At 45.8% G+C, this 27,170-nt stretch overlaps 1 protein-coding gene across 2 annotated transcripts in view; it reads right to left on the minus strand.

Moving 5' to 3' along the window:
• Nucleotides 1-27,170, minus strand: part of ST8SIA5 (ST8 alpha-N-acetyl-neuraminide alpha-2,8-sialyltransferase 5) — a 113,748-nt gene extending 86,578 nt beyond the window's left edge. For both annotated transcript variants that reach the window (XM_042850698.2, XM_005305411.4), the window contains exon 1: nt 26,999-27,170. The gene's annotated coding sequence lies outside the window, so the exon portion shown is untranslated. The remainder of the gene's footprint in view (nt 1-26,998) is intronic.

Here is a 27,170-nt window from a genome sequence, read left to right on the forward strand (position 1 = left end):
CACACAACGCACAGTCAACCTGTGGAACTCTTTGCCAGAGTATATTGTGAAGGCCAAGACTATAACAGTGTTCAAAAAAGAACTAGATAAGTTCATGGAGGATAGGTCCATCAATGTCTATTAGCCAGGATGGGCAGGGATGGTGTCCCTAGCCTCTGTTTGCCTGAAGCTGGGAATGGGCGACAGGGGATGGATCACTTGATGATTACAGGTTCTTTTCATTCCCTTTGAAGCACCTGGCATTGGCCACTGTTGGAAGACAGGATACTAGGCTAAATGGACCTTTGGTCTGACCCAGTATGGCCATTCTTATGAAGCTGAGACACAGAGAGGTTAAGTGACTTGCACAAGGTCGCACAGTCAGTGGTAGAACTTGGAAAAGAGCCCAGGAGTTCTGACTCTCAATCCAGTACTCTAACGTTTCCTCCCTCCCATTAAATTGCTGGGCTATCTAATTCTGTGAAGCACCTTAATTATCTGACGTTAAAACTACAAATATTGTGGCAAAGTTACACCTCTTGTAGCTCGAGATACACAACACTCTGATGCCTATACTATGAGGCTGCAAGAGGCAGCCTCTCTCTCACATACTGCTGGCCCATATTTTGGTATGTGACATGTTTGCTAAATACTGTCAGAGATAATCCATTGTGAAAAATTCTTTCAGATTACATGGTGAAGCTCTGGGTGCCTTAGCACAAACATGAATGTGCTTCAGACAATGATATAGAGAGCCCATTGTTTGCTCAGAAGCCAGAATGAAGCAAAATTGAATTAACAAAAAAAGACTGATATCTATTCCCAAATACTGGGGGAGATCTTCATTGAAAGCTGATTCTGTGCATCTGACGTCTGCAAGCCAGCTCCATGCGGTGAGATTTGGAAAAGGACAGAATCTGGTAAGAATCCTACTGCACTTCTCATGTGCAGAGGTGCAACAGAATTTTCCTTTCTTCATAGACATCATAGGGCCTCATCTTGTAAACTGCAGCACGTCTGAGAGCAAATGGGACAGAGGGATGCACGTTCTATTCTGCTTTTTGATTTCAGAGGGTGTATATTGGCAGGATTGAGGATTTTCATACGTGGAATTTCTTTCAACCCTCTCTTCACTCCACCCCTGCCCCCCCCCTCCCCATCATACTCAGCCTATTTGTGGCTGCTACATATGGTAAAGAACCCACATCCAGTATACCTGAGAAACATGTATTGCAAGAGATTTTAGTTGAATGAAGACTATTTTTAACTTACTTTATGCTTGTGCTAATTACTGGGGCCCTGATTCAGCAAAGAACCGGCTTAACATGCTTAAGTGCTTTGCTAAATACAGAATTTTTAAAATTAAATATGTTCTTAGAATCATAGGACTGGAAGGGACCTCGAGAGGTCATCTAGTCCAGTCCCCTGCACTCAAGGCAGAGCTAAGTACTAAATCAGTGGTTCTCAAACTGTATGGTGACCAGATGTCCTGATTTTATAGGGACAGTCCCGATTTTTGGGTCTTTTCCTTATATAGGTTCCTATTACCCCCCACCCCCTGTCCCAATTTTTCACATTTGCTGTCTGGTCACCCTACCAAACTGTGGGTCAGGACCTCAAAGTGGGTCACGACCCTGTTTTAATGGGGTTGCCAGGGTTGGCTTAGACTTTCTGGGGCCAAAGCTGAAGCCTGAGCCCCGCTGCCTGGGGCTGAAGCCCTTGAGTTTCAGTTTTGGCCCCCCCTGCCCAGGGCGGTGGCCCCCACACCTTGGGCAGTGGGGCTCAAGCAGGTTCAAGATTTGGTCCCCCCTCCTGGGGTCCTGTAGGAATTTTTGTTGTCAGAAGGGGGTCGCGATGCAATGAAATTTGAGAACCCCTGTACTAGACCATCCCTGACAGGTGTTTGTCTAACCTGCTCTTAAAAACCTTCAATAATGGAGATTTCACAAACTCCCGAGGCAATTTATTCCAGTGCTTAACCACCCTGACAGTTAGGAAGTTTTTCCTAATGTCCAACCTAAATCTCCCTTGCTGCAATTTAAGCCATTGCCTCTTGTCCTATCCTCAGAGGTTAAGAAAAACAATTTTTCTTTCTCCTCCTTGTAACAACCTTTTATGTACTTGAAAACGGTTATCATGTCCCCTCTCAGCCTTCTCTTCTCCAGACTAAACAAATCCAATTTTTTCAATCTTCCCTCACAGGTCATGTTGTCTAGACCCTTAATCATTATTGTTGCTCTTCTCCAATTTGTTGACATCTTTCCTGAAATGTGGTGCCCAGAACTGGACACAATACTCCAGTTGAGGCCTAATCAGCGCGGAGTAGAGCGGAAGAATTACTTCTCACATCTTATTTACAGCACTTCTGCTAATACATCCCAGAATGATGTTTGAGGGTTTTTTGCAAGTGTTACACTGTTGACTCATATTTAGCTTGTGATCCACTATGACCCCTTTCCGCAGTACTCCTTTCTAGGCAGTCATTTCCCATTTTGTATGTGTGCAACTGATTGTTCCTTCCTAAGTGGAGCACTTTGCATTTGTATGTAAAGTGCTTTGTGGAATTACTGCCCAAATGAAGCACATTGTTAAATATTAAAATAGAGCAAATCAATATTAAATCTGTTGCAGAGAAAAACCAACATAGATGTATTAGCATAATCTATTACCCAACACAGTGTCTGGTCCCTCATGGGTGCCATAAATCCCTGAGTGATTCAGTTAAGTTTGAGATCCAGATATTAAATGTGAGTGCAGCAAAGCTGAAAGTGTCCATGGTCTTTTGAGGCCATGAATAGAAGCCAAACGGCATTCCAATTCCATATCCTCTAACAGTGGAACTGTCTGGGTGGGATGAGATCTCACAGAAGCCGAATATGGTTTGCATATTGAAAGCCTATTAGATTATATATTGACTCACATGAGCTAATATGAAAGCAGCTCCATTCATGTTACAGTCCATGCACATATGCAACTTATTTAAAAAGTGAGATTCACACACAGAGATTGCAACTCGTCTTTTCCACATTGCACAAGGGATCTCTTCATGGGTCAGTGAATGGGATCCTTCTTCCTTGGGCAAGAAGCTCCAGCACAACATCGGTCACAGTTCATAGGCTATAGTCACTGTTTTTTTTATTATTAGTGGCAGCTTATTGCAGAGTGTGGGATAGACTTTAAGAACATAAGAATGGCCGTACTGGGTCAGACCAAAGGTCCATCCAGCCCAGTATCCTGTCTACCGACAGTGGCCAATGCCAGGTGCCTCAGAGCGAGTGAACCTAACAGGTAATGATCAAGTGATCTCTCTCCTGCCATCCATCTCCACCCTCTGACAAATAGAGGCTAGGGACACCATTCCGTACCCATCCTGGCTAATAACCATTAATGGACTTAACCACCATGAATTTATCCAGTTCTCTTTTAAACCCTGTTATAATCCTAGCCTTCACAACCTCCTCAGGCAAGGAGTTCCACAAGTTTTTAATAGCTGCTATATTAGCCAGTGAATTTAAAAGAGTATGGTACTGAATCTAACTATTATTTGTAATACAGTAGTACACCAAGACCCAAAGCAATATGAGGGCCCTATTGTGCCGAGTGCTGTACAGACACACAGTGAGACAAATCCTGCCCAGAGCTGGGTGAATAGCAGATGTTGCCATTCACCGGCATGGCGGGGGGGGACACTCATTCTGGGTTCAACCAAAAATGAAACTTTAACAAACTTTTTGGAAAATCAAAAAAGGTTAAAAAAAAATCATTTCAGGTTCAATTAGATGTTTTATTTAATCTAAAACAAAAATGTTTCATTTAGATTTTGAGCATTTCATGTTTAATTTTTTAAATCAAATTAAAGGAAATTTCTAACCAAAAGATCATTTCAAATTGAAAAATAAAAATGTTTAATTTCCAAAACATTGAAACAAAACGTGTTGATTTTTTTCAGATGGGGGGCCTGATGTTGAGGGCGGGGTGTCAAAAATGTCACCCAGTTCTGGCCTTTCCTGAAATGTTTACATAGGACTTCCTTCATATTATTAAATACTTTCCCACTTATATAGCACCTTGTAAGTGTAGCTCTAAGCGCTTTACAAAGTTGGGTATTAAAATTGCCATGTAACCAACAGAAAAAAATGGAGATAAATGTGATAACAGTTCACATAAGTTATATATGTTACATATATGTGGGGGACTAACGTAAGAAAAGCCACTTTCGTACTAATTCATATGAGTCAGTACTTGAACTTACTGAAATCCTACTGATATAGACCTAAACTTTCCCAAATAGCTAGTATTTAGGATGCCTCTGGCTTTGGGTTTCCAACTCGAGTCACCTTAAAGGGGCCTGATTTTCTGAATGGCATCTCAAGCTGGGCTCTCAAAAATTGCATCACCCAAAATTTCTAGCCATTAATGAAAATGTAGGCCATAGAGCCCGATTTCTGTGGTCCTGCCTACCCGGAATGCCAAATGAAGTCAGTGAGAGCTGGCGGTGCTCAGCATCTCAGAAAAATCTGGCCCGTGTTACTTACGCAGCACTTACACAGGTGTTACAAACACTGGTTCCATTCAGGTTTTGCATGGGGGCCCACGGCTTGGTTAAAAAGAAACAATCCATGAGCTGCTGAATGAGCCATACATGTTCCTAATGCTTGAAAATATCAGGACCTTCCTCCTGATCCCTACTGAGTTCAATGACAGCAGGATCAGCACCACTGGGTGAAATCCTGGCTGTACTGGAATCAATAGCCGAACTCCCATTACTTCAGTAGGACCAGGATTTTACCTGGTAAGTTCAAGGACGGGTGATGCCCCTGAAGTTTCGTTTTCCATTAGGTATAGTATTACTAGTATAATGAGCAAGAATCTCCTGAGCTTAGAATGGGGAATACTGCTAGAACCACACCTCATTTAATAGCAAAGTGCCCTTTGTGTATTTGTTTTACTGTTGTACATGTGCTTCTCCCTGCACACACATTTGTGTTACTGTAACAATGATACATTTCAATCAGAAGGATAGATTTAATTGAGAAGAACGACTAAGATTTGGTCTTGGCACATAGTTTGCTGTGATGATGAACAACAGTACTTGAAATGGGGAAGGGGAATAGTATTTTTCTCTTCCCCCTCCTAACAGATTCCTTTATATTGTAATAGTTGATGAATTAACTAAATGATTTGATCATTTGACATTGTACAGTTATGCGCGATGGAGGGGAAGAGATCAGAATTCGGAAATGATGGGAAAGTCACCATTGTCCTAAATGTTTCATCGTTCTGAATTAATTTTGCGTTTGTAAGAATAGGGTAATCAAAATGAATATATTCATTAGCTCCTTGTTACATGTATTTCCACAGTTGTCCCACTGTAATTCAGCTTTGGCTACTGTTCATTTAATAAAAATCTCTTCTGAAGGACACTCTCTTATAGCATTCATTAGTAATCAGATATTGAAAACAGCAAGGATTGATCTTTGACCAGATGTTCATACTAGTTAATTTTCCAGACTAAGCCGATATATTTTTAAAAGCCTGAATATTGTTACTTTAATGACTCAATCTCGCTCCCTAAATTATTTCAGTCTAAGGCACAAATTCAATTTAAAAAAAAAAAAAAAAAAATCTCCCTCTGGCTTTCATTGACGTCAAACAGCTCACCCCTTCAAAAAAAAATTTTTTTCCTGGGCTTGTGGCTTTCTGCATCATGGAAGCGTCCCAGAGTTTCTACTAAAACTGTTCCAAAAGAAGGAAGCCTCTACCCAGATACCACTGCTAACCCTAGATATGCACGTTCAGGGTCTCTTGGTTTTCCTCTTATGTTCATATTGTGGGTCTAATTCATAAATTGTGCCCACACAATGTCAGGCCTAACTTGCATTCACAGTTACAGCGACTGCTGGTTCAAGCAAACCTAGAGCCCCCTGCAATGCCATTCTACCGGGCCTTTGGCTCAGGGTCAAAATCCACTGATGAGTGATCCTCTAATCCACAGGTTCTCAAACTGGGGGTTGGGACCCTCGGGGGTCATGAGGTTATTACATGGGCGGTCACGAGCTGTCAGCCTCCACCTCAAACCCTGCTTTGCCTCCAGCATTTATAAGTTAAAATTAAAACACTTTTTTATATATTTATGGGGGGGGGGGGTCACATTCAGAGCGGTCACCAGTAAAAAAGTTTGAGAGCCACTGCTCTAATCTGCCATAAATGTCTGTGCCATTATTACATATTACATGTATTACAATAGAATCTATAGGCCACAACTGAGATAAGATCCCCATTGTGCTAGGCACTGTATATATCAGCGATTCTCAAACTGTGGGTCAGGACCCAAAAGTGGGTCACGACCCTATTTTAATGGGGTCGCCAGGGCTGGTTTAGACTTACTGGGGCCAAGGGTTGAAGCCGAAGCCCTAGGCCCATGGTCTGGGGCCAAAGCTGAAGCCTAGGGCTGAAGCCAAAGCCCAAGGGCTTCAGCCCTTGGTGGCAGAGCTCAGGGGGCTTTGTCCTCCCGTCCGGTGCAGTGAGGCTCAGGCTTCGGTCCCCCCACTCCCGGGGCTGTGTAGTAATTTTTGTTGTCAGAAGGAGGTCGCGGTGCAATGAAATTTGAGAACCCCTGGTATATGTGCATAGTAAGAGGTAATCCCTGCCTTGACGATTTTATGATCCAGATAGACATCACAGAGAAAAGGTGGGAGAAAGGAAGTATTATTAGCTCCATCTGACAGATAAGGGTCAGAGAGATTGAGTGACTTGCCCAAGATTACAGTTAGGACCCCGCGGGATCCATGCTGAGATTTCAACCACATCCAAAGTTTGGTTCATTTCTACACATTATGAAATTCCAGCAAATTGCAACTACCCATGAAGTCACCCTGATAAAATATCTCTAGAGTCCAATTTAGGAACAAAACTGAAAACATTAAACAAGCTAATGAAGCAGGGCTGGCTGTACCATGAGGTGAACTGAGGCGGCCGCCTCAGGTGCCAGACTGTGGGGGGGTGCCACTAGGACCCAGAGTGTAGAAAATTGTGTCTGCTGCTGGTGCATATGTATTCTCTCTGCTCTAGATGCACAGAGATGGTGCAGTGCTGTGCTAGAGGAAGGAGGGCACAAGAGACATAACAGGCAGGCAGGCGAAAAGATGAGAGGGAATAACAGAAAGCACCAGGAGCTGCAGAGAGAGAGAGAGAGAGAGAGAGAGGAGGAGGAGGAGCCTCTTATGTACCTCTCTAGCACCCCCAGGAGCCAGGACTGATTAACACCTGCTGCTTCCCTGAACCCACTTGAGGAGAAGAGGCAGTCATCTGAAGTAGTAGGAGCCAGTTAGGCCCTTAAGACGCTGATATCTTCCCTCACTCAGAACCTGCTACCAGCCTGCTTATTTGTCCCCTTCAATTGAGAGTTGAGAGCCACTATAGCTGGCACAGAACAGCAGTCATGAGTGAAAGAAGAAAACGCCCCTCTGGGGCAGCATTCAGAAAAAGAAAGAAAGCAAAGGAAGCTTTTCTATCTAAGCAGGAAGGAGCTCTCCTGAGATAAATAGACACAGATGTTCGTGGTGAGCCTTCCGGCCCCAGTGAAGATGTGACTGGTGAGGCGATACCTGATCTTCCAGTTAGTCAGAGTGCAGGTGACCTGGCAGCTACTGCAGCATCCATATCTCCATCTCAAATGGATGTAACCATGCACATTCCTGAAGGAAAGTGTAGATCAGAGAAGAATGTGGTGGAGGCAGAAGAAACTGCTGCTGCTGAGTTTAGTTCCTTAAAAGTCTAGATGATGCAGGACTGTGGACCCACTTGAGCAGTAGCCTGAGGGACTTCCTTGTACTGCATGGGCCACAGCAAGTGAAAAACTTCATGTTCCCCAGAGACAATGAAAATAGAAGTTTCCATCCAACACATTACTGGCGTGAAATCCCCAATGGTGACATAGTGGAGAGGCCATGGCTTATGTACTCAAAAACCCCAAATGCTGCATACTGTTTTTGTTGCAAACTCTTCCAGTCTAACGATCCAGCCACATTGGGTTCTACAGGAACAAAGGACTGGAAAAATCTGGCTAGAAATCTGGCATGCCATGAAAAGGCAGCAAATCACCAGAGAGCATTCCATAGGTGGAAAGAGCTTGAGATGAGACTAAGGTTAAAGGCCACCATAGATGATCAGCATAGAGAGAAGATTGCATCAGAGTCTGTTTACTGGCAAAATGTTCTGAAAAGGCTCATTGCCATTGTGAGAATGCTTGCTACCCAAAACCTAGCTCTGCGTGGCACTTCAGATCAACTGTATGTGCCAAACAATGGAAACTTTCTTAAAATTGGGGAGCTGATGGCTGAGTCTGATGCTGTACTCCAGGAGCATCTAAGAAGAGTCACCACCCAAGAAATGTACATACACCACTACCTTCAAAAAACAATTCAAAATGAGATCCTACAGTTACTGGCAACAAAAGTCAAACAGAAGATTGTGGCAGATCTGAAGATAGCAAGGGTATGTCTATACTTACACGCTGGTTCAGCGGCAGGCAATCGAACTTCTGGGTTCGATTTATCGCGTCTTGTCTGGACGCGATAAATCGAACCCGGAAGTGCTCGCCGTCGACTCCGGTAATCCTGCTCGGCGAGAGGAGTACACGGAGTCGACAGGGGAGCCTGCCTGCCGCGTCTGGACCGCGGTAAGTTCGAACTAAGGTACGTCGACTTCAGCTACGTTATTCACATAGCTGAAGTTGCGTACCTTAGTTCGAATTGGGGGGTTAGTGTAGACCAGGCCCAAGATATTACTCTGTTATTCTGGACTGCACACCTGACATGAGCCATATGGAACAAATGACTGTAATGGTGCATTTTGTAACAACAACAGAACCTAGTGAAAATGTCCCCGCAATGGTGACTGTCAGAGAGCATTTTCTAGAATTTATTGACATTGATGATACTACAGAAGTTGGTGTGACAAATGTGCTTCTTAAAAAGCTGGAAGATACAGGAATTGCGATAGCTGACATGAGAGGTCAGGGCTACGATAATGGTGCCAACATGAGAGGAAAGAACAGAGGAGTGCAGACACAGATCTGAGAGTTAAACCCTCGAGCTTTTTTTGTCCCATGCAGTTCTCATTCATTAAAATTGGTGGTCAGTGATGCAGCATCAGCTTCTAGTGAGGCTGCTGATTTTTTTTAATATAATTCAAAGCATCTATGTATTTTTCTCTGCATCAACTCATCAATAGCAAATTTTGAAGCAACATCTGGGAACATCCTCTCTGACACTGAAACCACTGAGTGCCACACAATGGGAAAGTCGAGTGGAGGCGATAAAGCCTATCAAACACCAAATTGGGAAGATAGATGATGCCATAGTTGCCATTATGGAGGATAATGCTATGACAGGAACTGTTCATGGGAAAACAGTGGCAGAGGGAAATGGAATCACCAGAAACATATATAACTTCAAATTTCTGTGTGGCTTAGTGTTATGGCATGACATACTGTTTGAAATAAATGTTGTAAGCAAGAGAGTCCAAGGTGTTGACCTTGATATATCTGGTGCAATGGAACAACTGGACAAATCAAAGTCATACCTACAATCTTACTGGTCAGATGAGGGATTTCAAAACGTTCTCAAGAAGAGTGCACAGAAGTTGGCAGAGGAACTTCACACTGAAGCTGTTTTCCCACCAATTCAAGAATACAAGAGTCACTGAAGAAGACGACATTTTGATTACGAGGCACAGGATAATCCCATAAGAGACCCCAAACAACAATTCAAAGTTGAATTCTTTAACCAGGTGCTAGATTGTGCAATACAGTCAGTTGAAGAACGTTTCATGCAGATAAAGGAATACAGCAGTATATTTGGGATGTTGTATGATATTCCAAAACTCCTCACTATACCTGAAGAAGACCTACACCAGCAATGCAGGGCACTAGAGAAAGTGTTGACACATAATGACATGCGCAATATTGATGTGAGTGATTTAGGTGATGAACTGAAAGCCCTTTCAAGATACATTTCAGCAGGATCAACTCCAAAGGCTGTTCTGGAATATATGTGCACAAATAAGATGACCACCCTCTTTCCAAATGCTTTTGTTGCTCTGCACATACGTCTAACACTTCCTGTAACAGTTGCCAGTGGAGAACGCAGCTTCTCCAAGCTGAAGTTAATAAAAACACATCTACGCTCCACAATCACACAGGAGAGGCTGGTCGGCCTTGCAACCATCTCAACAGAGCATGAGCTGGCCCAGACTGTGGACCTTCAGGAAGCAGTTCAAATCTTTGCAACCAAAAAGGCACGGAAAGTACCACTTTGATTATTCAAACAGATAAAAATGCCAGTGTTTACTATGCAGACAAGAAAAGTTACATTTGCTGTTCGGGCGTTTGAAAGTGAAGTGTTACTTAAAATTTTTGAACAAGGTATTTTAAGTTGTTAGTTCTCCTTTATTGGGGTAGGCAGCAGAGCAGTACTATGAGGAGTAGAACTGGAAGAAGGCAGAATTGAGACCTTTCAAAGTTTTGGCCCAAGCGAGGGGGCATGGTGGTGTCATTTGAGCTCCTCGCTTCAGGTGCCAAAATGTTGTGGGCTGGCCCTGTAATGAAGTCTTCTCAGGCTGAAGTCTTAGATTTCCTGTTCCAGTATGGGGCCTGATCCTGTCAAGTCTTGGGCGGCAGTGTCCTTGACGCTGAGATCAGTGGGGCTGTAGGGTCAAACACAGTGCCTCTGGCCCAAAGATATTTAGGCTCCTAACTTCTACTGAAGTCAGTGGAAGTCACCTTTGAGGATCTGGGCCTCTTCACTAAAGCAGTTCTGGTCAGACCTGAAACCTCTGGGGTGTGCTGCCAAGGAGACCTAATCTCATCACTGAGCTTTCTTGAGTTTTGCTTTATCCCATAGAACCCAGCAGTTTACTTCTTCCCAACAGTACACAGCCAGCACAGCATTGCTACCATAGGTCACTGTAATACAGGTCAAATGCTTTCCGCATTTATCAGTGTGTGGTCACAACCTCGCAATGGCTTTACCCTTTTGCTGTTTAAGCAGCAGGGGAGGCTGCAACATGCCATTTGTTTAAATAATTGAGATGACTGTTTTTGATTGGGGGGTTGGTGTTTTTCCTTTAACCATGACAAAGGGAGAAGACGGCATGATCGTAAGAACGATAATAACCACAACCCATTATTAATCCAGGATGCAGGGAAGCTGGGACAGCATTTGGCCTACGGGAGGCAGCGCTGCATAAGCAGGCTTGCAGAAAAGTCTTTGACAAGGACAAGCATCCCCAGGAGAGCTGCAGTTTGAGCAGAGGGAAGCAATGTGTGTCATTTAGCCATGAGTTTTCACAGAACGTTCTCCTGCCTTTAAGCTTCTGCACGATCATCATTAGTAGTAGTACTAGTATTTAAACGTTGCTTTCAGTCAACCCTAGACATTCTAGTCGAGCTGCATGCAGTAACTCCTCTGGAGTTAAAAGGTCTGTGGGCGTTTTTCACTGCAGAGTGGGTGGGAAGGTATATGGGGGACACTGTAATTCAGTCACTTTAAATTGAAACTTCATAATAAAAAACACACACAAAAGTCAGCCTGAGAGCAGTTTCCAATCAATTAAGCCTTATTTTAGCATCAGGGAAGCAAGTTAAAAAAAAAAATAAGAAGTTCTCTTGGCACTTTCTGATGCTTTGTCAAGCTGTTGCTAGAAAGGGCTTGCTGGTAACAAATGAAACTTGCTAGGGCACTTTGTGGACTGCATTTTTTTTTCTTGCTGTTAAATGACAATCAACGAAATCAGCAGAAAAACAAACACACACGGATCACCTGCAGGAAATCAAAGCCTGAAAGACAGTAAGAGGAGATGCACAATGCAAAGGGCAGCAGAGGGACGGAATCCTTCGTCACCTCACCCCCGGTTACAGAACACTAGCAGAACCGCTCTGGGGTTGCTGCCCTCCCTCTCACAAAAGGAGTGGTTTGAGGGTGGATTGTCTGACCACACTTTCACCCAACCCTAAACCCCAAACCACCCTCTGTGTTTCTGCAGATTGAGCCCCTGCACCAGGGTAGTACAGATCCCGCCTGCATGAGCTGTCCTTGGGCTGCCTCTCCTGCTCCTCCCCCCATCTCTGCATAGTGGAACTACATCGATTGCCATTTTGGCCCTAAGTGTGATGAAATGATGTGTTGAATTGCTCTATATTATTCGGTCAGTAGATGTCTCTGTATGCGGTATAGAGCAGCAGTTCTCAACCAGGGGCTGCGGATTCCTGCAACTGAAGCACACGGCCCTGAGCCCTGGTGCCCCTGGAACAGAGCTGCAGGGCTGAAGCCCCAAACCCCCACTCAGCCCACAGCTGAAGCCGCAGCACCCCTACCCCCCCCCCACGCCTGGTGGCTGAAGTCCAGAGCCCTGAATGCCACCCCAAGTCCCGCAGGCCCCCCACACACATCCGGTGGCTGAAGCCAGGAGCCCTGAGGCCCCCTGCTGGGCCCTGGAGTTTTTATAGTATGTTCTGGGGTGCCTCAGAAACCCTGGCATAGAATTCCAGACAGGCCATAGCCCTTGGTAAACAAAGAAGACAAAGCAGGGGCTGAAGTAGCGTAGAAGTCTGGCTGTTTGGATCTATGCGTTTAGTTCTTTTCTTTAATAAAATGTCTCCAGTTTAAAAATCATGATACTAAGTTAGGGTTACCATATTTCAGCAAGCAAAAAAGAGGACGGGAGGAGCCCCGCCCTAGCCCCGCCCCTGCCCCTCCCACTTCCCGCCCCCCCAGAACCCCCAACCCTCCCCCCGTTCCTTGTCCCCTGACTGCCCCCTCCTGGGACCCCTGCCCCTAACTGCCCCCCAGGACTCCACTCCCTATCTAAGCCTCCCTGCCTCTTGTCCCCTGACTGCCCCAACCCTTATCCACACCCCCACCCCCAGACAGACCCCTGGGACTCCCACGCCCCATCCAACCACTCCCCACCCCCTGACAGCCCACCCCAGAACTCCCAACCCATCTAAACCCCTCTGCTCCCTGTCCCCTGACTGCTCCGATCCCTCTCCGCACTCCTGCCCCCTGACAGCCCCCCCCAGAACTCCCAACCCATCTAAACCCCTCTGCTCCCTGTCCCCTGACTGCTCCGATCCCTCTCCGCACTCCTGCCCCCTGACAGCCCCCCCCAGAACTCCCAACCCATCTAAACCCCTCTGCTCCCTGTCCCCTGACTGCTCTGATCCCTCTCCCCACTCCTGCCCCCTGACAGCTCCCCCCCAGAACTCCCAGCCCCTCCCCGCTCCTTGTCCCCTGACTGCCCCCTCCTGGGACCCCTGCTCCTAACTGCCCTCCAGAACCCCACCCCCTACCTAAGACTCCCTGTTCCTTGTCCCCTAACTGCCCCCTCCTAAGACCCCCCCCCAACTGCCCCCCAGGACCCTACCCCCTACCTGTACCCTGACTGCCCAAAACTTTCTCCACTCCCCCCAAAAAGCCCCCCCCCCCGTTTCTTGACTGCCCCCTCCAGAACCTCCCTGCCCCTTCTCCTGCCCCCTGGCCCCCTTACTCTGCTGCTCAGAACAGGGTGTTGGGCTCTGTGCGAGCCGAGCCGGACACGTGGCTGCGCTCCCCAGCACAACAAAACCCGGTCCCTGGCCCTGCACAGTGCTGCTGGACCGGGCTGCAGGGGAGAGCTGCCGGCTCAGAATGCAGGGCGGATCCGGCTCCTCTACAGCTGCTCCGGAGTCCAGCCCGGGACTTTCCTGCAGCCCTCCCAGCTGCTCGCTCTGCTCTGCCGGGGGAGGGGGGAAATCCCGGACATTTTGAGTGCTTTACAAATTCCCCCCCGGATGCTATTTTTAGAACAAAAAGGAGGACATGTCCGGGTAAATCCGGACGAATGGTAACCCTAACTAAGTAAGGGAGGGCAGGATCTGGGTCCGAGCCCACACAGGTAGATATTTCCCAGTAGTTTAATAACAAATGTCAGAGTTCAGTTACTTACAGTTTATAGCACATAATTATTTTCAGAATGATGCATGGGGGTTTCCGTTCTATTACTCCCTATGAAGGGGCACTCTCCCCTTTTCCAACTGTTTCCTAGTTGGAGGGCAGAATAAAGAGATTATTTGCAGGGATATTTGGGATAGGAGTATTAGTGTGCTAAGGCCTGGTGTATTTGTTATTATTGGGGCAGTCATGATTGTGTAGGCTGGTCACCGTGCCAGAGTTGGTGGAGAATGTGGGCATAAGCGGTCCACCCCTGACACAAGGGCCAAGGCAAGGACAGCAGGGCTATTGCCTGAGACAGTGGAGAAACTGAGGAACGGGACAATGGATCCCGTATATACCGGGGTATATTATGGAGAGACCCCAGGTGTTGTCCCTGGGTGGGTCCCAGTGTCAGCGTCCCCGAGGAAAGGGGCTGACGTCCTGCAGGGAATCCGGGAGACCCAGGAGGAACGATGGGAGGTGCAACGGGCCCTCCATCGACAGATGGCCCAGCTAGTGAGGGAGCAGCGGGCCCTAGTCCAACTCCTCCGGCAGGAGTGTTGGAGGAGCCACCAGCAAAACGCGAAGTGGAGCGCCAAGGCCAGGAGGCCTATGAAGGGGCGCAGGACTTGCTACGCCTACAAACGGGCGGGGCATGTGGCACGGGACTGTCCCTATTGGGGTAGGGGCAGGGCGCCACAACCCCAGCAGGGACGAAGGGAGGATCCGAGAACGGCTCGCCAGGTGAAGCAACCCGGGCGGTGGCTGACTTGTTGGGCCTGTGGGCGGTCGGGCCATATGTGGAGGATATGCCCAGGCCCAACACAAGATGTCCACGTCTGTCCTGGTAAGGGGACAGGACCCCAAAGGGACAATAAGAAGTCCCGGTCAGCCCAGAGGCAAGAAGCCTGCTGGGGCTGCCAGGAACCGGGCCATCTAAAGAGGCACTCCCCCCTCAGAGGGACTGAGGGGCAACAAGAAGAGGTGCCTGTAGGCCTGGAGGGACCAAACGTGGCCGAGACGGTGACTGGGATGGAGGAGACACCACAAGAGGCTGGGACCCCGACCGTCGCCACGCCAGTCAGGAGAGAGAGACCCAGACGGAGTGGGTCCAGCAAGAGGCTGGGGACCAGGTGGGCCATGTCCAAGGAACAAAATGGACCCAGGTGGTTGTGAGACAGATGACCAAGGGGACCCAGACCCTGAGGGAAGAGGGCCTGGGGGACCCAGATCTATGGGCACGACTCGAGGCAGCAGAGCGGGCCCGCCGGCAGGCAGAGGCGCGTACCCGGGAGATGGCCCATGGCTGGGAGGCTGCGGAGCGAAAATGTGCAAGCCTGGAGGGGCGGCCCTGGAGGGCCAACTTCAGGGACCCCAGGCCATAAGTCTCCCCTTCCCCCCAGAGTTTAAACTGCTGTAACTTTCTCGCTGAGAAGCTACAAGAGAGAGGTGCAGCAGGAAAAGAAACTATCAGGAAGGCCCAAGTTGGTGCAAGTTAGACTACTTCCCACTATTTTAACTTGCATGTTTTTTCCTAGTCCTTAACCTGCTGCTCTGCACCACATGGAGTCATTTACACCCATGGAAAATGGATAAAAAATGCTATTCAATCAGAATTCTCCACTCCCCACCAATAGCATGTTACACTCACTTTGCACAGGTTAATTGGTTACACAAGCTGCAAGACACAGCAGAATCAGGACCATTCAGCATGTAAATGACACCAACTTAGATACCCATCTACATGTAATTTACACCACCTTATGTGTAGCCTCTGGATGCGGCTCAGAGACTGTAAAGGAAACTAGTTGTTCACCTGCTCCGTTTCCGACCTGGGCCGGTTCACCCCTCCTTAGGCAACCTGGTGACCCCAAGCTTTCCAGGGATCACCAAACTGATGCCGAACTTAGTGCGGACACCCGATCGGCATAGTCCACTGCAGCCCAGAACTCCAGAGCTCAAGCGATCCGCCAGTCTCAGCCTCGTGATGGCAGCCTGCCTAGTCCCTGGGCAAAGGAAGAGCACATCTCTTCTCTCATTAGCATCCCTTCCAGCTGACGAAGCATTGAAACAATCACTGTCCAGCCTGCCTCACCATAGTTTCATTATAACCATAGTTCTGTGACACATGAACAGGCAGTGAATTTGTTTAAATGGTCACTGACTTTATCAGAACAAAGACTTGGAGGGCCAAATTCTGCTCTGAGTGACACACAGGCAAACCTCCCAGTTCCAAGAAACACTTTTATTCACTGGAGCTGCAGCCTGGAATCTGCACTTCATCATTCCCTAATTATTATGCACGGCTTGCCTTTAGCCATGGCCTTTGCATTTCACATTTCTACAGTCATGGAATCCTCCCCTCACCGCAGAATCGAGCTGCAGAATCTAAGCTTTCATTAAAAAAAAAAAAAAAAATCAATACTATGTTTCTAGCCCTCACAGTGAAGACAAACTTGAAAACGTGCAGCGAGTATGAACCGATTCAGTGATATCTGCCTGAGGCCAGGCCTATACTGTGTTGCTGTAGTGCAGACGCTGCCTACACTGACGAAAGGGGGTTTCTTCCATCGACCTAACTGCATCTACGTCAGGGGTTAGGTCGGCCTAGCTATGGTGCGCCGGGGTACGGATTTTTCACACCTATGAGTGCCATTGCTATGTCAACCTAACTTTTCAGCGTAGGCCAGGCCTGAGTCTGCGGCAAACATCAGGCATAGGAAGTCTGAACTGGGATGTTAACACTAAAACCAAAAGAGGCAATTCAAATGTCAACACTATTTCAGAGCTGATTATTTTTGGAGAAATGTCCAACACGTGCTTATTCCAAATCCCCAAATTATCTCCCACATTTCCCAGGGGTCCAAGAGCACCAATCACCCTTAACCTGCATTCAGAGCCAACTCGAGGGGACAAAAGCCCTAACTATCACCTACCAATCGCTAACAGAACAGATAGTCCAGTGCTTTGGGTGCTAGCCGGAGGCTTGGCCTCAATTCTCTGCTTTGCCAGACTTTCTACATGACCTTGGGCCAGTCATTTAGTCTCTCTGTGTGTGCCTCAGTTTCCCATCTGTAAAATGGGAATAATTGCACTGCCCTACCTCACAAGTGTGCTGTGAAAATAACTACATTAAAGATTGTGAGGTGCTCAAATACTACATAGTGCCTCAGATAAAACCTTCAACTTTGGCATATTAAAAACTGAAAATGGGGGATAGCATAAAATGAATTTAATATCCAAACAAATAGCACTGGGGCTGATTGTGTTTTTCAGTTTCATATTTAATTCACTGAAAGCATCTATATTTTAATTTCGGTGAAACTGCCACAAAAATTCCAGGCTGCTGTACCAAAGGGCCATAGAAGCCTGGGACATTCCCACAGATTTTGGGTTAAGCTTTCCACAAAGTACATGGGTCTTCCTTTCAGGCTTCATCATGGACGGTGGTCCTGGTGGATTAAAGAATTGTCATACGGATCGACTGATCCTGCCCTCTACTGTTAATGCTCCCTCATTCCCTGTAAATCCTCTCCATTACCAGTCCTCCTGCTCTTACGATTTAAACAACAAACAAACAAAACTAGGAAACCCATATTCATCCATATTTTTTACTCAGCTGCTCATGCAAGAGTGGATTTGGGATCTTGTATTTTTTACTTATTTGAGAGACATGAAGAGGTATAGACAATAATGAAAGGTCAATCGGGTGCTTTCACTTACCCTCTCTCACAGTACTAGAATTTAGGATGTAATTGAAATGAAAAGGTAATACAATTAAAACCGGTAAAAGGAAATACCTGTTTATACAACACAGAGCCTTTGGAACTCACCGCAACAATGTCAAGACTTTGCCAAACTGATTTGACTGTGTCTTTGAATGAAGAATAAAAACTTTTACAATTACATAGATTAGATATAAACCTTCATGACTCAGGGCATAACTCAACCGCAGACTGCTTTTGGGCAGATTAGTCTGTAACTATTCATTACGGGGTTTTCTTGCACCTTTCTCTGAAGCATCTAATACTGGCCAACATCAGAGACAGGATATGGGAATAAATCAAGCACTGGTTTGATCTGGCATGGCAATGTCTAGGATTACTCTAGATAAGGCTTAATCCTAATTCTATCTAATCTAGGCTCTACACCATGCCCATCATTGTGATATCTGAGCACCTAATTCACCCTTGAAGATAGCCATCATATGGAGCTCTGGGGACAAGGGGGCTTGGGAGAGGGATATGAAAAGGGAGGGAATTAGGACAATATCAGGGCTCTGAAGGGGGGGATGCGGAGATTCAAACTCATTCTGAAAGAACCCCTCCTTTTTAAAATCAGACCTAAACCACATTGGTGATGTCATGCTCCTGGAGTTTAAAATTTAAACACCATTTTTGCTCTGTGGGTTGCTAACATCTGCACACCCAGGCTACGCTTCCTAGTACTCAGCTCTGCTTGTTGTGAATACTTCAGGAAGAGAAATTAAAACGCCAGCTGCTAACAAATGGAAACTTCACTCTCTGTGCAGTTTGGAGGTTTTAATAGAAACCGATGCTCTAATAATAAACACTTAATGAGTGAGCAGATGCCAAATTTCAGTGGAGTTATGCCAGGGACGAATCTGCCCCAAAGAGTAACGCACACATCTCATATAAAATTGAATAATTGGGCCAGATTCTGTGCCTCCACTGACTTAGGGCCCAAATCAATTCCAATTTAAACCAATGGGAGCCTGTCTATTGATTTTCATGGGGGATGGATAGAGGTAGCGCAATCTGGATCATTACGTTCTGTCAATTCAGGAACCTAATTGGGTTTCTGCATCCTGACCAGCATGTGCAAGCTTAGTACATAAAACGGCCTTACCCTGCTTCCAGTGAAGTCAATGGTGAAACTCCCATTGACATCAGTGGTGTAGAAGTGGGCATATAGAACCTGGCACATAGAACCTCAGGCCAGCAAAGAACTGAGCACCTTTATCCTCCAGTGAAGTCTACAAGAGCTGAAGGCTCTGAGCAGTGCCCAGAATGCACTCAGCATCTTCCAGGATCTATATCCAGGAAGAGCATTTCAGGCCACCTGGGTTTTTTTTGTTTTTTTTTTATTTTGTTTTTTTACAGCACTGATAAAAGCATTGAGTGATTGTTTTAATTAGTTCTGTAATATTTCCCCCAGGACTTTGCCTGCAGCTGCCTCAGCCCATCTGGATGGGGGAGGGGAAGCTATTACAAAAGCCAGCTCCCCCAGAGTGGAAAGGACTTTCCCCTGCAGCTGCCTCTGTGTAGGGGTGGGAATTATTAGAAACTGCTGGATTTCCAGCAAACGTTCCTTGAAATATATGTAAGAGTTGATCCTGCTCCTAGTGAACTCAATGACCACGCTTCCATTGACTCCAGTGGCAACAAAATTGGCCCTGGCAGCTTTTTCTGGGAATGCTGCTTTGCAATAAACACACTTGGTGTCTTCTCTGGGGGGAAAAAATTATTATTTACAAAAAAAGTTTGTAAAATTGGTAGGTTTTTTTCCTGGACAACTTCTTGAGAGAAATGTTTATGGCTTTCAGACAAAATGTTTTTTGGGGGGGGTGGGGGGGGCAAAAAGATGGTGGATTTCTTGCAAGTGGTGTGGTGGGGCATAAAGGTTTTATTGGTCCATGTTTGGGGTGTCCTGAATAAGTGACTTGTGGCTTCATCACTCATGAGGAAGGCAACCGTTCCCAACAACTGCTGGTGAACCAGTTAGACAACATCACCCATTATATGTATTTGTATACAAGTACATTTACAAAACTTGAGCTGATTTTCCAGCAGCCAGTCTGTTCAACTAAAGATGATAAAAAGAATAGGTCATCTAGCAGTGTACAGGTGGCATCGTTGCCTCCTGAGCACCCCCTTTATGGCTAAATGTGGTGCTGCTGTGGCCTGCCTCAGTTTCCCCATCTCAATAAGGTCACAATGAGGTCATGTAAGAGGCCCAGTCAAGGAGAAGCCAAACATTCTGCTTTACACTATATCTCCCTTCAATAAAGCCTTCTGAAAGGAACACTCCTATATAAGTTTAAAGGCTCTTACCTCAGAGCCCAGATAAAACTTAAAAGTCCCCAAACAAAAGTCTCTGGGTTCCCGCAGAGGTTCCTTCTGCTGTAAGGCCTCAGGCTTCTCCACTGCCTGGAGAGCTCTGCAGTCTGTCTCCTGCTTGGTCAGTGCATAACACTGGAAGACCAGGTGCCAGCTCACTCCAAGGCCCCGAGGCCTCACTGAACACTGACAAATGCATAGCTGGAAGCAAGTCTGACTCACCTGAGTGTTGGCATTGTTAAAATAGAGACTACTTTTATAACAATGTGTTTAGACTTTATGAAATGCTTGTAAACTGCTGCATGCATTAACCTCTCTTAAATACTACCTTATAACATAGGATACAGATATACGTGTTTGCTCTGTAACTATAAAAAAGTGTTTACTATGAGACTGGAAGCCCACACAGTCAGGAGAAAAGCATTACCAAATGTGAACACTAGCTCACCACAAGAGGTGTCATCTCTGGCTCAACAAAAGAAGGCCTATAGATATCAGACAAGCCATTGTGGAACATGAGTGGACATGCTTCCTCCCTCCTGTCCCCCCATGAAGGGCGGACATGCACAAACACTCATCCCATCACAGTTTGAACGCTAAGGGAAGGGAATAAAAATCCCCGTCAAAGAGGAATTGTCACTGTGCTGCTTGGAATTCAGAGGGCAACATTTCCAAGCATAAGCTGCCTGCTTTGGGTTAGCCCTAAAGGACATATAGAGCTTGAATACTATAGCAGCTTCTATTACCTTTTGGAACCTAAGACTGTTTCTCACATGTAAGTGTGTGTATGTTTACCTGCTTTGACCTTGTAAATAACTCATTTCTTTTCCTTTGTTAGTATTATAGGATTGGCTATGTTGATGTCACTAGGCCTAGTGAACCAAAGTTCTTCAATGGTTAACTCTAATCGACCTCGAAAGCTAAATGCATGGAATGTGTAAACAGCCAATTATCAGTTACAACCCCCCTCATACCAGGTACCAAGCGATAATGATGAGGCTTGCATGTTTCTAGCTGGAGAAGAGGTAATAAATCAAGGGGAACAGGACCAGATAACTGTTTAGAGAGAAGTTACTAACAAACTAGACTTATAGCCCCAGAATGATTTAATTGCTTGAATGTATAAACATGCCTTCGGTAGAGAGGGGAGGGGGAGGAAAGGAAGGAGTAGAGGGGGGGTGGTAGAGAGGGGGGAAGAAGGGGGGCTTAGTTGTAAAATGTATCAAGAAAGGAAAACTGTTTTTGCTGGTGTGCTTGATCTGAGACTTGCCTGTCTCCTTGCACCACTTTGAGATCTCAAATAAACTTTGTTTGCTTCTCCAGCCTGGTGTGTTTATTGGCGCGAAGCACACTGGGCAACAAACCCCGCTGTTGCTGTCCTCGGGCCTCTGTGCCGGCAACAGCTATAAGCATTGTCTTTGGTTTGAGGTCTCAAGTACAATCGACCTGGGGTAAGTGACTGGTCCTTTGGGACTGGTAGCAACCTGAATATTGTGATTTTTGGTGAAAGGGACCATTGATCAGAAAGGCAGGCTTGCCTGGGTGGCAAGATAGAGTCACAGACAGTCCCCATGGGCATTCTGGTCTCTGTTAAGGCTGTTCTAGTGCTTGAGGAGTTCACATTTGTTATTTGGTTGGTGACGTCTAATTATAGAACATACAACCAGTTTGAGGTTTGTGCCCTGTTCCTTGACAGTCTGCCTTGAGGTTAGCACTCATGCCCATGAGCTACTCTAGAGAGCCTGACACTGGGTCTCTCCCAGGCCACCCTGTCTGGAAAGTTCTGCAGTCTTTCCTCTACTTTATCAGGGTCTCTCGGAGGCCTCCCTACCTAGAAAACTTTTGCCTAGTTCAGGCTCTCTGAGAGGCTCCCCTCCTCAGGAGCGTCATTTAACTGATCTGTCCTAAGCCTTTGATTAGACCCAGGTGTCGCATCCGGGTCACGAGTGGCCGGACCTAGTAGTCAGATCCAGAGTCTGCAGTCACAATACAGGAGTCAGCTGGGTCAGGATATGAAGAGATCAGGAGCAGGAGACAAACTGGAGGTCAGAACCTCGAATCAGATACTAGGAAATCAAGCCAGAGGAATAGGAGCAGGAAGCACACAGTCCAGAACAGAGTGGAGCCCAGTTGTTCAAACAGCTCCCTGTTCCTGCTGATGGCTTAAGTAGGGCCAGCAGGCCAATCAGCTGCTCCGGGACTCCACCAATAAGACTGCGGGGGCGGAGCCTCAAACTGGGGCTGGGCTTCATGGGTCCCAGGAAAGCAAGTATCAGCAGGCTACCAGATAGAGGGTTGGAGTGCGACTCATCCCATAAACACTGTGGCTCCAGGTTTGGACCTGGGTTGGTTCATGCCCTTCACGGAACCCTGTCACTGGTAGGCTGGGCATCTTACTCCCTTAAAGGGCCAGCCTTGTGACAGGTGATTCAATCAAAAGGACTGAGAACAAGAAAGATGTTGGGTTCTAAATGCAGCAGAGCCACTGATTCACTATGTGACCTTGGCCAAGGCACTTGACTTCTCTGTGCATGTCTACAGAGCCCACAGCAGTGAGCCTCTCATCCTGGGTCAACACACTTGGGGTTGTGGGGCTTGGGCTACCGTGCTAAAAATAGCTGTGTAGACACTGGAGCTCTGCCTTGGAAGTCTAGGGAGGGGAGTGGGCTTCAGAGCCCAAGTCGCAACTTAAAGGTGCTGTTTACACAGCTATTTGTAGCACATGTCTGTCGACTCAGGCTCGGTGCTGCTGGATCTGTAGATGCGTCAACCCTGCTGGGAATGTGCGGAAAAAATCCAAGGGCGCTAAGAACCTGGTACTGTGGCTTAGTTAAGCTTTGCTGGGTAATACAATTACAAACCCTAGGACCCAAAATAACAGTGATGCAGGAAGGCTCTGGGCATCTTCACCAAGGAGCCTTGTTTGTGCCAGCCATTAATCCAGGAGAGTGCTGTTAATGGCATCAGATTGCTTTCCTTCTATTAATGCCATTTAAGGTCACCTTGAAGGATACAAACTTGCCTATACTTTCCAGTCTGAGATTCAAGCAATGCACTCAAGCCTGGGCCAAGGGGGAGGGGGGAGAGGAACTGAGGGCTTCCGGGGATAAAAAAATAGACAAAATAATGAGATGTTAAAAATATTAAAAATAGAGTCTAACATTGATAGGACCATAATAATAGAGAAAGAAATTGTTGGAAAACAAGCAAGTGAGGAGCTTTGTTAAGGAAACGAAATGCCATCTAGTGGAAGCAGAAGAGTAGTTCAGCTCTGCAAAGGGAAACCTACATCAAAGATAACTTTTAAAGCAAACGTCTCCGCTTGGAGCCCCACCGCAAAGCGCTTATCTGCACTGCGGAGCTCTATGGCCTATGCTGCGTTTCTTCAACATGAAGACTCATCACTGGTGCCAATGGGAAGCTCCACAGGAGAGCCAGTGCAGATCAGAAAGCTCCTCTATAAGGGCAACATTTGCCTAACTTGGTGTGGCCCATTGCATCAGGTCTTATCTGTACAAGGGGAAAGCCAGACTGACCAGCCCCAACCCAGTAAACCAGCTCTACAGGGAAAGAGTATGCTGACTGAATCACTAGCAATCGCATGAAGGTCGCTATTCATAATAATTCTGGGGCTAATAATGTTACTTTCTGGTGCTCAAACTCCACCAGTAGCTAGGGACTTTATTTATCACTACTTCACTTACGCACATAGGGGCAGAAGTCAACTGGAGTTTTTCAGTCCAGTCTCTGGATCAGAACCATGTGGGATATGACTGAGTCTAACTGTGAGCTCCATTTTGTGTTGTAATCTCCATTTTGGATTAGGAGATCCGTTTTGTTTTGTGTGCTTACCTTATGTCTAACCTAAGATTATTATAATGTAGTCCAGACAGCCAACCTGCCCAGGAAAGGCGCTTAAAAGCTCAATGAAGGACTATGACTGAGAAGCCATCACAGAGCAATCTAGAGCTATCTACTTTGATTGTCTCTCAGCTGATGGCCCAACCCCATGGAACAATGGATTTTCTACACAGAGGCACCAGCATGGCTGGTAGATCTGCAGCTTCTCACCCAGGCCCCAGAGCCAAAGAGGGAGACTATATTTAAAGTGAGGATGTTTCTCTGAGCAGAGGGGAGCATCCATCATCATATTCAAGAAGAGAGGGCTGGAGAGAGAGAAGGCGGGAGGGACTCCACCTAGTCTGAACCACTGAGGAGACCTCAGACTCATAGAAGGGGTGAGATTAGATTAAGAGCAGGGGGTGCATCTCAGGATTTGTTATTTTGCAAAGATCTGTAACTCTCTAGTGCTTTTTAAGCATAAAGCTCCTGTGATTAAGAAGTTATTTTGCTAAGTCTCTGTTCTTGCTTTCCTGCCACGTTGTCCCCAAAGTAATTAAATTAGAAGTCCGATGGAATTCTGGAGGAATGCATGTAAGCAACTGAGGGGCTCAGGAAGTCTGAGACTCTGGGTCCAGGGTCTGGGGAGGTTGGACTATGGAATCCCAGGTCCCAAGGAAGGACCCAACAATATGTCTGAGCCTGGGAGTGTCCCTAGAGACCCAGAGCTAGAAACAGTGACTAGACTCAGCATACACCTAGTTGACTTGGAAGAATATGGGGCCCAACACTTGGATCCACTTGCAACAAACTGGTGACCATCCGGAGTGGGACTGAGCCAGGTTGTAACAATTCAGTCGTCTCAGTGAAGTAATTTTGCTATGAACTACAGTGAGAGGAGGATCAGGATCGTGTATGGAGTCTTCATTCTTGTGTACTGACAGCCACTGACAGCTGGTTGGAAGTCAGTTGCATGCTTGAGAGAAGAATTTGACTAAATGAAGAGAGAATAGACAGCTTCAATCCATGTGAGAAGCAGTCTCTATTAGTTTGTAGCTAGGCTTTCAGATCAAAATAGGTGAGGATGACAGTATCTTAAAATACTGTTTTGCCTGAATCCACCACTTGTGACACTCCCAAAACTTATTTCACTCTGCGGTCTTTAATTCTACTGCATGCTTTCAGGCAACGAGGCAAAAACTAACACTTGGATCCTTACTCACTACAAGTTGGACCTCCACCATAGATCTAGCAATACTTAAGATCACTTGATGACTCCATGATGCTTTGAAGATGGACACGGCCTTCAGCTCTGCTATATTGTAAGGCTATAAAATATTCATATGCTGTAAGGGTTCTCATAAACACCTCTCACTTTGAAGTGTGTGTGAGGCTTTGTGAACAGTCTTAGTGCAGAGATGGGCTTGACCCAAAATGTTTGGGTAGAAAACCAAACTATGTTCCTGAACTCTGTCTCTATTCTGAGCACAACGAGAACTCCAGATCTGAATAGTCCTGAAATATGAAGATGTTCCTCTCTGAAACTAAACTCCAGGGCTTGGTCCTTTCATTGTGATATTTTATACCATTCATATTCTACTAACTAGATTGAATGGTTTCACAGGGAGTCAATCAGAGATCCACAAGTGGAATAAGGAGAAGCTTTATAGCTCCAAGATTCTTTTCTTATACACTATAATTAAAGAAAATTCTTAATACACTGTACATGAACATTAAGAAATCGAACCATGCTTTATTAATTATGAGTAATATTGTAGCTCAGGTATCAGTATCCTTCCCCCCAAAATGATGCCTTTAAAAAAAAAAAAAGGTAGCAAGTTATGGAAATGCAGGGCCTGATACTACTCAGCTGTGAATGCCACCCATTAGCGGGATTACAGATATCTGCTTGTTTTCCACAGGTTTCAGAGTAGCAGCCGTGTTAGTCTGTATCTGCAAAAAGAACCCACAAGTACTCCTGTTCTTTTTGTTTTCTACAGTCTCCCAGGAAAACTTACATTATGTATTCTTCATAGTGAGTGACAAGTGCAAAAGTGTTAAGCAGTATCATACCTACTGTGGCTGGTCTAGAATATACTGATTCCAATAGAATTAGGGATCTGATGGTTTTTATGTCTCATATCTTGTTCCTCTATTTTTGTGTTTCACCAATCCTAAAGAAAGTCAGGGTAACTGGAGCATGTAATTTCAGAAAGGTGCAATGCTACCAGCAACCTTCCATGCCTGTGACTGAAAGATTCATTATTCTAACTGGCCCAACATTTTTGAGTAGCTTATATTGGATCCAAGTTCAGAGCATCACTCAGAAACAGGAAATAAGATCTGGGATAGGTCTCCTCAAGGGACATCTGTGAGGAATATTCCACTGTGATTAACTTGATAGCAGTTAAAGATCATCTATCTATCAGCTGAAAAAAAAATAAACGACCCTAAGAAGTCAAGATCAATCAAGCCAGTGTCTGGGTCATATGTCATATCACTAAATTTAACTTCTCATTTGTTTATTCCTCATTAAACAGTCATCTTTCATTATGACACCTATTTATTTCCTACTTCTGTTAGCATTCTACACATTTCCATTATTACCATAAACTATCACTGGATAGTAAAGCACTTTGAGATCTTCAGGTGACAAGCCCAGCATAGTTATTATGCCTAACAAATCCCTTTACCAAATTCTTTAGGGGGAGATTTTCAAAGGCACAAAAGAGAGTTCATGCCTAACTCCCATTCACTTTTGTGCCTTTGAAAATCTCCCTCTTGGTACTATGAATTTATCTGCATGCATCTGACATCTCATTTGTACTGCACCTTCCTCTGAACGCTCTCATTTTTATACACAAAACATCTCACTTTAGAATACAGGCATTCCATTGTGAAAATGAAATCCTAAATTGTTTGGAGTTGATTTGCGTTTTTAAAATCCAAGAGGCTTAAGCAGATCACCAAGGATCTAAATTTTGGGTAAAGGTTTGAATAAATGGATCAGAACATGCCCCAGAGAACATCACATGTTTCCAGCTGCAAGAGCTCCAGACAGAACAGTAGATCAGCAGCAATCAGACTTTTGCCAAACAGACTGGCAGACTATGATTTCTCATTTACCTTCAGTGAGTGTGGCAGCTTTTCTATCATCCCAGCTCCCTTCTCTTTCTGCTTCTCCTCCACTGTCAATCTCATGTTTCTTAAGCTCTTCAAATCACCAGGTCTCCCCACCCCTCACCACTTTCTCCTATACATGTCATGCCAGATCCAGCCTCTGCCTCTGCATCACGGA

This window comes from Chrysemys picta, chromosome 6 (genome assembly GCF_011386835.1).
Source record: "Chrysemys picta bellii isolate R12L10 chromosome 6, ASM1138683v2, whole genome shotgun sequence".
Taxonomy (NCBI): Eukaryota; Metazoa; Chordata; order Testudines; family Emydidae; genus Chrysemys; species Chrysemys picta.